This window comes from Talpa occidentalis, unplaced genomic scaffold (assembly GCF_014898055.3).
Source record: "Talpa occidentalis isolate TD23 unplaced genomic scaffold, MPIMG_talOcc4v2.1 talOcc4.8, whole genome shotgun sequence".
Lineage (NCBI taxonomy): Eukaryota > Metazoa > Chordata > Mammalia > Eulipotyphla > Talpidae > Talpa > Talpa occidentalis.
The window spans coordinates 46,446,191-46,460,204 of NW_023605194.1; the positions used below are offsets into that span (position 1 = coordinate 46,446,191).

Genomic DNA, 14,014 nt, shown 5'->3' on the forward strand with positions numbered 1-14,014 from the left:
CACTTTGAGGACAAAGACTCTAAAACTATAAGTTTACGTTTGTGGCACAGATATTTGATGGGCTTTTCTTTGAGCACTAATACAGGCGCGCCGTTCATTTGGCAGACAAGGACTTACTGTCAAAAGAGTACGGACGGTGTTTATTAAAAAGTAGAAAATAGAAGTTTCCACTTCCGCAGCGAGCAGGGTTCGAACCTGCGCGGGGAGACCCCATTGGATTTCAAGTCCAACGCCTTAACCACTCGGCCATCGCTGCCACGGAAGAAATGGAAAGGCGGAGACATCTTAGTATGATAATAACTGTGCGCACGCGCACCAGGGCAACCAGTAGGCGGGGTCTACGACTTCCGCGAGCGTCCCGAGCTGACAGCTCAAGTTGCTAGAAAATCTTCGTGGACGCGAAAAAATAATAGAAACCCCTTAAGTAAGGGTAACTTCAGGTCGTAGAAACCCTTCCCTTCGCTGCTCTCGGAAAATCGCGACCTTGCTTAGTTTCTAGCGCCGAACTGGATCTTGCCCTCCCGCTTCTTCATTAGGTCGCCGAGAGCGCTGTGAAACAAAGATCTGCCCCATTCTGTGCTGCGGGCCCGCGCGTGGGGAAACTTTTGCATTTCTCAGCAGGCGTGCAGCTGGCTGCGTTTCCCGCCTTGGCCTGGAAGACTTGAATTCTACTGCAGAATGTGGGGGAGGTGTGAGGATTCGGGGCTCTGCCTTTGAGTTCCCCATTCCCTCGCTCCAGCCGGTGCAGTGATCGCTCATTCTCTCTCACTCCCTTCATTGCTGAGCCTTACTAGAAGAGGTCAGGCCCCGAGTGTGGTAGCAACCAGCTCAGTTGATGAAGGGCCATGCAGGAGGTGGCTTTGTTGCAAAGTAAATTCTAGCCTTTTACCCAGACAAGGGAAGAACAAGCGGTACTTCAGGAATGGTGAGGTCAGGAGAAGCTTTATTACTCCTGCATGAGCGCTCAGACCTGGGTAGTCCAGGTCTGAGCACCAGTCTAGGGACAAAGGGTTTCTTTTATACACAACCAACTTACATTGATAACATCGGTCAGTAAGCACAAAAGTTTGTGACAAAAGACGGGTATTTGAGGATGCCCTGGGAGATCAATCAGCCTGGCCGGCTGTCTGGCCTTGTTAAAATGTAATCTCGTTTAGGTAATCTCATCTGGATAGGCTTTAGAGAAGCAAAACTTGTTGTTTACATTTACTTTGCATTATTTACTGCACCAGACCTATGACTCTTTTAGCAGGAAACAGGAAAGATTTCATTTGCTTAGCGGTTCCCTTTCCTTTTGAGAACCAAGTTCTGCGCATTAAGTCTGAGGTCTAATGATTCATTTATTTTTTTAATTAATTTTTAATTTTTTTTTTTTTTACATCATTGTTCATTTTTAAACAATATTTGCTTCCCCCCCACCCCCTCAGGTGTAGTCCCCATAGAGTTTCCTTCACCAGAGCACCGGTGCACCATCACCTCAGTCCCCTGTAAGACCCATTCAGTTCCTCCTTTGTTAAGCGTGGCTGCTGCTCCCGGTGCTGTGTTTGCGTTATTTCGTTACAACACTCAACCGGGTAGCTCTGTGCTGGGAACTGAGGCCTGGGAATGGGCCGGTTGGCACCAACTCCAGGGCGCAAACGCAGCACGTGGCGCTTCACACGCGAGTTCTTTTGGTTGTTGGACAATTTGGCGTGCTTAGTAGGTGGTCGGCTAGTTAAAGTTTATAAAAGTGTCCATAGACTCTCCACCTTGCTTATAATTTCACATTAAGGTTGGAAGACAAATCCCTGACCTTCGGAAGCCTGGAAGTTCGTGACCTTTATTGAGGACTGTGTGAATTTTCTCGAGATTTTTCGATACTATTTCTTTTAGCTAAATTATGGTGCTAAGTTTCTAAGTGCATGAAATTGTGGAAGGAGAGCAAAAAGTTTGAGAATTGTAAGGATAAGTTTTATCTCATTTAAAATCGTCCTTTTAGACCTTTTATCTCTTATGGTTTATTTTTATTATTTATTTTTTGCATTTTTAAAATTTATTTTTTACTTTAACATTTATCATTTTTAAAATTTTTAAAGACAATACTTGCTTCCCGTCACTCCCTCAGATTGAGTCCCCATAGAATTTCCTTCCCCAAGGCACCCCTGCACCATCACCACAGTCCCCTGTGCTCCTCACCCCCTCCCTCCTCCTCCCCTGCAGTATGTCTCTGGTTTATAATTGTCTGTTTTTGCTTTGTTGTGGTTTGTACTTTAATTATTATTATTTTTTTTTACACTGACGTCTTATTTGGTTCCCCTATATTCCTGTTATAAGTGAAATCTTACAGTTTATTTTTAAATTTGGCAGAGCTACACGTGGTCCCAATATCTCTATGAACACCATATGGGAACAAAGTTATTCCCTACACATCCAGGCATAAGTTTTATGGTATAAATATATAAAATTGACTTGCACTTTCCTGATAATATCCAAGAAGAAATTATTTTTTTAGCCTTTTTTTATTCCTGTTCTTCGATGGTACATGTACTCTGAGATAATCTATAATTCAATGATTTTGTTAATTGTATATTGACTTGAAGTCCTTTCTAAATTCTTTTCTGTACAGTTAAATGATGATAATGTTTTCTAAAAGCGCTTTCTCTTCCTTAACTTCTCCTTCCCTTAAGAATTCTCTTCCACTTGCTTAAGAGCTTGACAGTAATGAGAATTGATTATGGTTAAAATAGTTCAACCAAAAATTCTGCTGTTTGTTTTTTCTTTTTTTGGTTTTTCTTTTTCTTTTTGAGGGGAAAGCAAGATAGCAAAGGAAAAGAATCTATTACAAAGTTAATGTGTATTTGGTAAGAATAATTGTGATTCAACTGTTCTTGCAATATTTCAAAAGTTAAACACTTACATTTAACATTTAATTTTCAGTTTGAGTTAATGTAGACTTTAAAAATGAGATTGCCTTTTTTTGTTGATTTATCAGTAAATGAACCAAGAGATCAAAATTATTATAGATTTTATTTTCAAAAAATGTGACTTTCCCAATGACTTTCCCCAAAATGTGTCTTTCCTTTAGGTCTTTAACATTGTCGTTTAATGCAGTGAGTGCCAAGGCAAGGAAAAGAAGTAAAATACATGAATTTCAACACAATTATGACTTAAATATATTATGATTTATGACAGTTATACCATAAAAGATTGATTTGCAATCATGGTCATTTTAGTTTTGATTCCTGTTAATTTTGATTGCTTTCTCCTCTCTGCCACTCCTGGATTCTATTTTATGTGCATTTTTAAATTAAGCTAAGTTGGATGTAGAAGGCAAATATTTTATGGCACATTTTCTTAGTACTGCTTTCAGAGGCAGAATATTGAGAACCATGGGTCATGTGGAGTACAGTATTTCTTTGTTTTTTAAAACAAATCAATTGTTTTGAATTATTTTGGTGTTTTTCTTTTTAATTTTATGAAATTATGGAATGTTAAGGCTGTAAGACACTTTAAAACTAGTCCAGTCCCTTTATTTACAAATAGAAAACTGTGACCATCAAATGTTTCGTGTTTACCCAGAAGATGGGGAAGTATTCATGATTCATGAAAATGCCTAATGAAGTACTCAACGTACAGTAGATGTTTGGTACATGGCTATCCTCTCTTTTTGTTATAAAAATAGTATAATAATGTTTATAAAAATTTGAAAAATAGAAAAAACTTCAACCCACCTAAGGTTTTTTTTTCCTACTTGTCTTTCTCGTTAGACGTACATATTTCTTCACATAGTTTTGTGTACATGACAATTTTTCTGCTTTTGTTTTATTGAGGTAAATGTCACATATCATAAAATTCAACATTTTAACCATTAAAGTGTATACTTCAGGGGCTTCTAGTACATTAATGATGTGTAACCACTATCTATTACAGAACACTGTTATCATTCCAAAAGGAAACAGTGTACCCATTAGGAATAATTCCCCACTGTCCCCTAGCAATCACTTTCCAGCCCCCTGGCAGTCCCTAATCTGCTTTCTGTCTCTGTAGATTTGTCTATTCTGCAACTTTCATATAAATAAAATTATATGGTATGAAATTTTGTGTCCAGCTTCTTTTGCTTAGCATAATGCTTTCAAGGTTCATCCATGTTTTAGCATATAGTATTACTTCATTTCTATATTTTTTCTGTGTGTTTTGACATTATTACTTGCCTTTTAAAAATTATGATTAAATATATATTATATAAAATCTACCATTTAAATTATTTTTAAGTATACAATTCAGGAGCTTGATAGTATATTTACAGTGTTGCACAACTGTCTCCCCTATCCATTTCCAGAATATTTCCATCATCCTAAGCAAAAAATCTGTACCCATTAAACAATAATTCCCCGTTCCTCCCTCTCCTCAGCTCCTGGAAACTTCATTCTGCCTTCTGTCTCTATAGGTACTGCATACAAATGGAATCACACCATAGTTGTCCTGTTGTGTCTGGCTTATTTCATGTAGCATTATAAATAACTTTTCTAGATTTATCCATATTGTATCATGTAACAATTTCTTTTTTTTTGGACTGTATAATATTCAAATTATATCTCATTTTGTTTATCCATTCCTCTAATGATAGACAGTTGGGCTATTTTTGTCTTTTGGTTATTGTGAGTAATACTGCTATCAACATCAATATACAAAGTATCACTTCATTTCTTTTTATGGTTGAGTAATAGCCTATGATATAGGTATACCACATTTTATTTTCCTACCCATCATTGGGTTATTTTACCTCATGGCTTTTATGAAAAGTGCTGTTATAAACATTCATCATGTACAGGCTTCAACATCTGTTTTCAGTTTTCTTAGGTATATACTTAAGAGTAGAATTGTTGGATCATATGGTAATTCTATGTTTATCTTTTTGAGGAATTGCCAAATTGTTATCCACAGTGGCTGTACCATTATACATTCATATCAGCAATGTCTAATGTTCAAGTTTTTCTATACTTGATATAGAGAACACTTGTAATTTTCCATTTTTTAAAATTATAGCCTTAGTAGATGTGAAGTAGTACTCATTGTGGTTTTGATTTGCATTTCCCAAATGACTAATGATGTTAGGTGCCTGCTGTGTGCTTATTAGCCATTAGTATATCTTTGGAGAAATGTCTACTCAAGTTCTTGCCCATTAAAATGTAGTCTTAAGGTAAATGTGTTGATTTGATAAATTATTTTTTGCTGGGTTCCAATAAAGTTTTATTTACAAAAAACAGGCAATGGGTTAGATTTGGACAGTAGTCCAGAGTTTACCAATGACTGCTCTAAGTAACAAAGCAAAGCTACAACAAAATTTTCTCTTGCTGTAGTCAGTTCATTTTTTGATGTATTGATTTAATAATTTCTATATTACTATATGATTGCCATCATGACATTATGGTAGAGTGACCATTACATTATTATTATTTTCTGTGGTGAGAATAATTAAGATCTAGTTCCTAAGCAACTTTGAAATCTAGAATACAGTATTGTTACCTATGATTGTTATACTGTGCATTAGATTTCAAGGATTTATTTAGGGATTAGTTCCAACTTTGTACCCTTAAGCGACATCTCCCAATTTCCTCTAGCCCTAGTCCATAGTAACCTCAATTCTTCTTTGTTTTTATGGGTTCAGCTCTTTTAGATTCCATACCTTAGTGATAGTATCCAGTATTTGTCTTTCACGATCTGACTTATCTCACTTAACATAATGCCCTCAACGGCCATCCATGTTGTCACAAATGCCTTTGCTGATTTTGAACTAGATTATTTTTTCTTGGTGCTTTTTTTTCCCTGTTTACTCTATGTTAAGGATACTTTTATGCTGAAATAGCTATATGTGGCCAGCCTCACCATCTTTTCAATATCCATGTATTTATCATAGGATTTTTTCTTAAAGAAATAAACCCACACTTATATGGACAGTTAATCTATGACAAAGGAGCTAAAGGTATACAATGGAGTAAGGAATATGTCTTCAACAAATGGTTTTGGGAAAACTGGATAGCTGTATGCAAGAGAATTAAACCAGAACACTATCTCACACCATACACAGAGATTAGCTCAAAATGGATTTAAGATTTGGATGTAAGACCTGAAACTATAAAACACATCAGCAAAATAGTATCAGCTTCAGGGATGTCTTTGGGGACTCAACTGTAACAGCAAGGGAAATGAAATCAAAATATACAAATGGAAGTACATCAAAATAAAAAACTTCACAGTGAAAGAAACTATCATGAAAATGAAAAACACTCCATTGAGTGGGAGAAAATATTTCCACCTTCTACATCCAACAAGGGGCTAATATCCAAAATATACTGAGAACTCATACAACTCAACAGAATGAAAACAAAAAACCCAATCAAAAAAATGGGTAGAAGACCTAAATAAACACTTTGCCACCAGATGATTCAATAATTCCACTTCTCAGTATTTACCAGAAGAATGTAAAAATGCTAATTCTAAGGGATACATGCACTTCTATGTCCATTGCAGCACTATTTATAATATTCAAGTTATGGAATCAGCCTTGTGCCCAATAACAGATGAGTGGATAAGGAAGGTGTGGCATATATTCACAATGTAATACTACTAAGCTATATAAAAAAAGATGAAATCTTGCCATTTGTGACAGCATGAGTGAAACTGGAGGGTATTATGCTAAGCAAAATAAGTCAGAAGGTGAAAGATTTCACTCATAGGTGAATTAGAAGGAAACATAAGAAAGGATCAGAAAAACTTTTTAACCGAAACAACTTCTAGAATATGACTGCAGAGTTGAAGCTATAGGGGGGGATGGTGAGGAATGGGGAGTAAATTGGGGAAGGGGACCAATGCTCTACAGTGGATTGTGAGTGCTTTGGTGTTGAGCATGGTGTCATAATACAAATCTGAAGAGGTGTGAATCTGTACCCCTAAATCACAAGACAATGTTGTAAACAAGTGTCATTTCCAAAAAAGTTACACAAAATTTATTATGCTTAAAAAAATTTTTTTGTTGCAAGATAATTGGATTATTTATAATTTTTCATGGCTGTAAATTATGTTGCTTGCTTCCTTGAACATGCCTCTTTCAATATGTGACTGGTTATTTACTTGGGAATAATCCTTAGGTATATGATTTTTAGTCAAATGCATATATATATATATATTTTAAAGGATTTTGATAATAGTTGCCAAAGTACCCTTTCAGAGATGTTTTCCCAATTTGCATTTACACCAAAAGTGTCTTATTATCTATTTCTCTTTATTCTTGATTTCCTTATGCCTACATCCCTATAATTCTTTTAAATCTTTGACACTAAGTTAGAAAAAGTATCTTGATGTTGTTTTGATTAACTCTTGTGTAAATTATTGTTTATGTAATAGATAAAATATTTCATATTATTTTCTTCTGTAGATTATTCAGAATCAAATTTTTTTTTTGTTTTCTATTTTCAGTAAGTGTTTATCCTTACTGGAAACTTGATTTAATAAATTTTAATTTATTAAGTACTTAGTAAATTTTATCTATTTGATTTGAATTTCCAACAATAGCAGATTCTTCAACTATTCATTCCAGATTCAGAACATGTAATACAGTTGTTGATCTTTCAGCACCATATCCACGATGATTATGATCACAGTCAGGAACTTCATCTTTATGTGATTCTTAGCTTTGTATTAAAAGAAAAGAACAATTGATTTAAATTAATTAAAATTCAGAGTTAATATTTGAACAAATGTTAAGGAAATTTTAACTGATCAGAAAAAGAGAAAGAGGAAGGGTTATTTAATAAGATCTTAAGTATATAAGCAGGTATTAATTACATAGATGATGGAAGTAACTGAAACTGCATCTGAAGAGCTAAGCTCACTGTGATAAAAAAAAAAAATCCCTGTGTGGTTGTTAGAAACATTGAAACAAATTGCCTGGTAGAGAATAGGGTTTTTTGAATATCTTTCTCCCTCTGAATGGTTCATCAAGCCACCAGCAAGCTGCCCAAAATATTTAGTGTGACTAAAACCTCTATGGCAATGTAATATAATGGTAAATGTTTTGTTTTCAAGAATGACTCTGAGGAAGAAAAGTAAATATTATATTTTGAAGGAGTAAGACCCTTGGAGTGGTGGAAGGGCTAGTACTGGGGAATATGCTTTTGTATGATATTGCTGAACTATTTTGTAAGATATTGCTAAACTATTTTCTAAGGAAGGTATTTCTGGTTATGTAGCTTCTAAAGAAGGTGAGTGCAGCTCTGTCTTTGCTGACTGGCAAATGCAAGGTTAGGGCCAAAGCTGAATTGTTTTTAGCACAATAAGAGACTGTGTGCTACCACAAGTCCTCTATTTTGCCATTCTCCAAGATAAGAACAGTGTCTTCCCTAAGTGTTGGATGAAGGCACTGAGGTGGATATGGGTATGATCTAGTAAGGGGAGTAGTGTAGGGGAACAAAAATCTGCCACCCCAAAGTATTTCTTTTTGGAAAAAGTTTGACTTTAGGGAGGGACTCTGAAGGCAGGGCAGAGACTGTTTTAGTTATTTATGAAACTTCTTTCTCTAAGGGCCTCTCCAGGAAGACCTACTCTCTCTTTTCAATGGTGAGCTGCATTTTTTTGCCTACTGTGCCTTTGCCTGATAACCTCCCCAACTAATTGCCTGCCCCACACCCCAAGTCCTTCTGTGTTGGCTGAGCTATTTAATATGGTGTCTGAAACCAAATGGGTGAGGTAATCATCTGGGTCGCTCCCATGTATACAGGAGGTTAACAAGTTATTATTAAACTTCTTTTTGTTTTTTGTTCTTATCAATCCACCTCATTTTCATTTCATTATTTTCTAGCTTAAAAGAACTCAGAGGGATGCAAGGTGACTTCCTTTGCACCATGACAAGGGCAAGGGATGAGGAATTCAGAATTCCATTGTTCATGTATTACATTTGATATACCTTACACACATCCAAGTAGATTTATCATTTTTGACTTGGTGCTCTTTTGGGAAGAGGCAAATCTTAAGAATTTAGAAGTATAGCAGCAACTTTTCAAAGAAAATTTATTTGGACTCTTTCATTTTTCAATCTCTTTTCTGAAACTGAGCGTGACTATTTCTTAATTAGAAATGAAATCAACATGTTATATAGGTATATGACATTTTTCTTTTTGAACAAGTACAGATATGAATAGCTAGTCATCCACCATTTCTTGACTTTTAGCTTCAGATTTTATGTCTTAACCTTTTTTTTTTAAAAGATTTATTTATTTATGATTACAAGAATTAGGGTATAGCCCAGAGGTGTGGGAGATGAGAGGGTTCACCTGAGACAGAGCGGGAAACAGAACAGGCAGATTGACTGAAGTACACTGCTGAGGGAGCAGCAGGCAAAGCAGGAGAGGTCTGCTGCACCATGTGAGTAGCTTCCTGGCCGGGGATTGAACTCACACTGCAGAGGCTGCAGTCAAGCTTCACAGCACTGCCTTCAACCTCTTGCGCCACCAGGGAGGCCCTGTCTAGACTTTTTACTTGACTTCATCTATGTAATGGGTAATAGGGAATTGTGAACCTGTTGTTTTCATCTGGGAGCATTTCCCTCATAAACACTGTTCTGCTTTGGTGTGTTTGTTCTCAGATCATTTAGGATCTTGACTTGTAGGAAGTCTTGAAGGGGAAGAAGATAAGGGTGCACTAAACTTGCCATCTTTAACCAAATTCTTAGTATTTTCTTGATAAATTTTATTGCAGTTTTGATACTCAGTTCTTACAAGTTATATGGACAAATGGGAAAATAATGAGAGGCTAATATGTTGTGAGAGAGCAACTTAGAAGATATTTTATCTAATTTATACTCAATTAGAAGAATATCTTGATTACAAAACCGCTGCCCATTTTGTATCATTGGCTCATTATTCAAGTAAATGGGTAGTAAGGCCATTCTATTGTTGATGAATTCTAAAATTAGAGGGTTATTTTCCCCCCTAAAATACAGTACATTTTTAAATTAGAAAGTTACATCAAGAAGAAGTATGTAGGACACACAAAGAGGGTTACTCAGTTTGGAAGAGACTAGTAACATGAGGTTTTTACTGTTAAAAAGATAGTCAACAAACGTTCTAAATATGATGATACTTTTAGATTTTATGATAATTGTTCCTGACTGTATCTTGTCTAGATGCTCAAGTATGATTTTAACTACATGAATAAATATCTTTGTAGTTGCAAACATGTTTTACTTTAAGAACATTTAAGTTGTTTTTAATGCCATAACACTCTTGTTTGATTTTTAAAACATAAATCCAACAGTTGGTATTGTAGAGATCTATAAATACTGTTTTTTAAATTAAAGTTCACTTTTTATCTAATGAAACAAATACTTATTAAAAGCAAATCATATGATAGAATGAAAAACCAGCATTCTCTACACTGTGCTCCCTGTCCTCAAGTCACACTCTCTGAATATGATAACCACTTTTAGCTCTTATAGCTGTTTATTTTCATATGTATGTCCATCTTTCTAAAAACTATTCTTACACTGCTATTTCTTGAATTTTATTTTATTTTTTATTGAGTCAACTTTGCTTTACAACAGTGTATATGATTCAGAGGTATAGATTCACACCTCTTCAGATGTATGTTACCACACCACACCCACCACCACGACAGACATTTCTGGAATTTTTGTTTCAGATTTCATTTTATATCTTGGCTTTTTTACTATAAAATATAAGTCTTCAACTTTTATACAATCCTTTTCCACATCCTGCCTTTTAAATTATATAATAGTTGGATAAAACAATATTTGGGGGCTGGCACAGCAGTTGAGCGCTGGGTTGCGAAGCTGCCCTCAGCCTCTGCAGCGCCGGTTCGATCCCCGGCTGCTCCGCGGCCACAGGAGGAGGGTCCCACATGGCGCGCAGACCTCTCCTGCTGCCCCCTGCTCCCCTCAGCGGTGTACTTCGATCCTTCTCCTGCTCTGCTCCCCGCTCTGGCTCTGGTGAATTCTCTCACCCTCCCCCGCTTCTGACTGTACCCAGTGCGTGTATAAATAAATAAATAAATCTAAAAAAATAAAAAAATAAAAAAATGAAAAATATTAAAAAAAATTCAACATATAAAAAAACCCAAACAATATTTGGTATTTATATTATTATGATTATGTAATTACTTATAAATAAGCCACAATTAGATTGTGATTAAATTTTATTTCTACTAGAATTTTTGTTTTCCCAGACATTAATGATTTTTTGTTCTTTTTTGGCTGCTTAGTTTTCTGCATGATTACTACTAATTCATCCCCCAAATCTCTGACAGGGCTAGAAATCTTTCATTGTCTTTAAGCACATCAGGTAATCTCTTCCCTCCCTCCATCTATTCTTCTCCCAATCTCTCCCTCCCTCCCCCTCCTTTCCTTCCTTCCTGGCATCCACATGTTCCTTGGAACCTTCTATCCTTCTACTCAAATCTGGATCAGTTGTTGTTAAGCTGACTGCTCACATGTCATCCTGGGGTCTTCTTCTGTTCTCTTCTGGAATGTATTCTGTTGTTTTCTGGATTATATCTTCCTCTGTTGCGGTTTACTCCCAGTAGGAGGGCATGTACCTTAGGAGCTACTTCAGAAAGGGAGAATGAGAGGAACAAATATATTTAAACTTTGTACATCTGAAATTTCATTATTCTTTCATATGTTTGATAATGTGGCTGGATAAAAAATTGTGGTTTAATCAAAGCTTAACCAGAAATCTTTTTTTTCCCCCTAAAGATTTATTTATTTATGCATATAAAACCAGGGGTACAGGCCAGAGGTGTGGGTGGGGGTGAGGGGATTCACCAGAGACAGAGTGGGGAACAGAACAGGCAGATTGACTGAAATACACTGCTGAGGAGAGCAGTGGGAGAGACAGGAGAGGTCTGCTGCGCCATGTGGGTATCTCCCTGGCCAGCTGGGGATCGAACTCGTGCTGTAGAGTTTGTGGATAGCTTCATAGGTTGTGTCTTAACCCCTTGTGCCACCAGGGAGGCCCTATAACCAGAAATCTTAATGTTCTTAAAAAAAAAAAAAGAAAAAACTTGCATGAAGAGGTGGAATTAAGTCTTAATTTTGTATTTATTTTGATAGATGCAAGCCATCTGAATCTAATTGAAAGTAACCTGTTTATCTTGTTGCTTTTGGGCACTGATATATATAATGTTTTACTCAGAAATTTCAGAGATTTGTTTTTAGAATCATGAATAATGTGTGAAGTCAGTCTGGCCCTGTCAGAATGTCCCTCCAGGACAGAAGTGTGTGGAGAAACCAATCCAGCTAATACTTTTGGGAGATTTGCATTCAAGATTATTTGTTCTGGATTTATACATAAAAAATCCAACATTTTTCTCTTATACCTTTTTTTTTTCTCCCTCTTGCAAAATGTCAGGCACCAGACTCTTAAAAGAACTCAAAAGCTGAGAAAATTGTCTTGCCAATTTTCGTTTTGTTTTTGAATTGAGGTGAAACTGACATATAAAATTAACCATTTTGAAGGAAACAATTTAGTGGCATTAGTACATTCATACCATTGTGTAACTATCACCTTTGTCTAGTTCTGAAACACTTTCATCACATAGAAAGGATTAGCTAACTCTTGGGCCTGATTCTATTTTTAGAACATAAACTATACTTTGGTTTTTCAGAATTTGGTCTTGATATATCAGTCACTCTGGAAACAAACCATTTTATTATATTCCAACCATTCAATTCCTTCAAAATTACATTGTACACAGTTTATAGTTTTCTTATCAGAAAATCACAGCGGAGTTAATGTCCTACTTTCCTATCATGTTCTTTGAATCTAGCAATGTAGAAATTAAATCAGAGCATAGTATTAAAAATTAAATTAATATTATTTTTACTGTTTTCATTTTAGGATATTTAGAAACTTTCTGCTACAGAACTTTGAAAATGTAGGCTAAAAATTAGGAAAATCTCATCAAGAAATGGTTCATTTAGCAAATAAGTTAATAGCGTTGTGAATATTTCTGCCTTTTTTTCCACCAGCACATTATGCCGCCATTTTTGCAGGCTGTAGACTGATCATCATTTCATTCTGTGGAGCAGATTCAGGATGCTGGGGGTGAGTGCAGGGTAAATGATTGTCGGGTTTTTCTGCCCTCCTGCCATTAGGATTGATGATGAATCCTTGAGGTCCTGAATGCGTGCCTGATGGCGGGCACCTGGAGTAGGGTGTGGGCATACGTAGGTGGATACACCTGGTCTGAGACAGAGCTTGTAAGGACGGCATCGTGGAATAGAACCAGCAGAGAAGAGAGAGAAAAGGATCAGAAAGAGAACAAGTGAGAGACAGGAAGAGAACCAGTTGAGAAGCAGAGGCCAGGAGAGAACGCCAGAAAGCCCGAAAGAGTGAAGACTTGCTGGGGCAGGCCTCCCAGCATCCCTGGCGTCCCTGCCTGCCGGGTACCTGGTAAACTCAATAAAAGCCTGAGAAAACCACCGAGAACTCCAGGACTCCTCCTTCACCAGTCTGCTTGGATCACAGAGATCCTGCTCTGTGCTCTTCCTGGCACTACAGTGAGGGAACCCTAATTTGTAATGTTTGACAATTTCTGTGGTGTAAACACTGCTAGCTATAAGCCATCTTCAGATTATTTGCCTGATGTTACTGAATGTGGTATTGGTAATAGATGCTGACAACCTGCTGTTTTGCTTGGACTTCATCTCAGTGCACACTGGTGAGATACTAAATGCTGGGATTATCACCAGCAATGGGCTCTGATTTCCATCTGGCCTGCTAGTGAACAGATTCAAGAGTACGATCCTCAGGGTCTGCTTTCTAGGTCCACTCCTGATATAAGTGGTCTTGGCTTAGGTTTTCTCTGAAAGCAAGGCTTGAGACAGGACCTTAAGTTTAAATAGCTTATTTGGGTGATAACACCAGGCAGCAGGATTGAGGAACCTGGCAAAGTGATGAAAAAAGGAAAGACTAGTGTAGGATAAGTCTACATTATCAAAGTCACAGCTGACCCAGTGGGG

The 14,014-nt window shown here is 36.6% G+C and overlaps 1 protein-coding gene and 1 non-coding gene across 2 annotated transcripts in view; one reads left to right on the top strand and one right to left on the bottom strand.

Annotated features, from left to right (window-relative positions):
• CTNNA3 (catenin alpha 3) overlaps window positions 1-14,014 on the top strand; it is a 1,457,807-nt gene that overhangs the window by 14,028 nt on the left and 1,429,765 nt on the right. The gene's annotated exons all lie outside the window — the stretch shown is intronic.
• On the bottom strand, window positions 175-256 carry TRNAS-UGA (transfer RNA serine (anticodon UGA)). Its single transcript has one exon. It is a non-coding gene; the product is annotated as a tRNA-Ser (tRNA).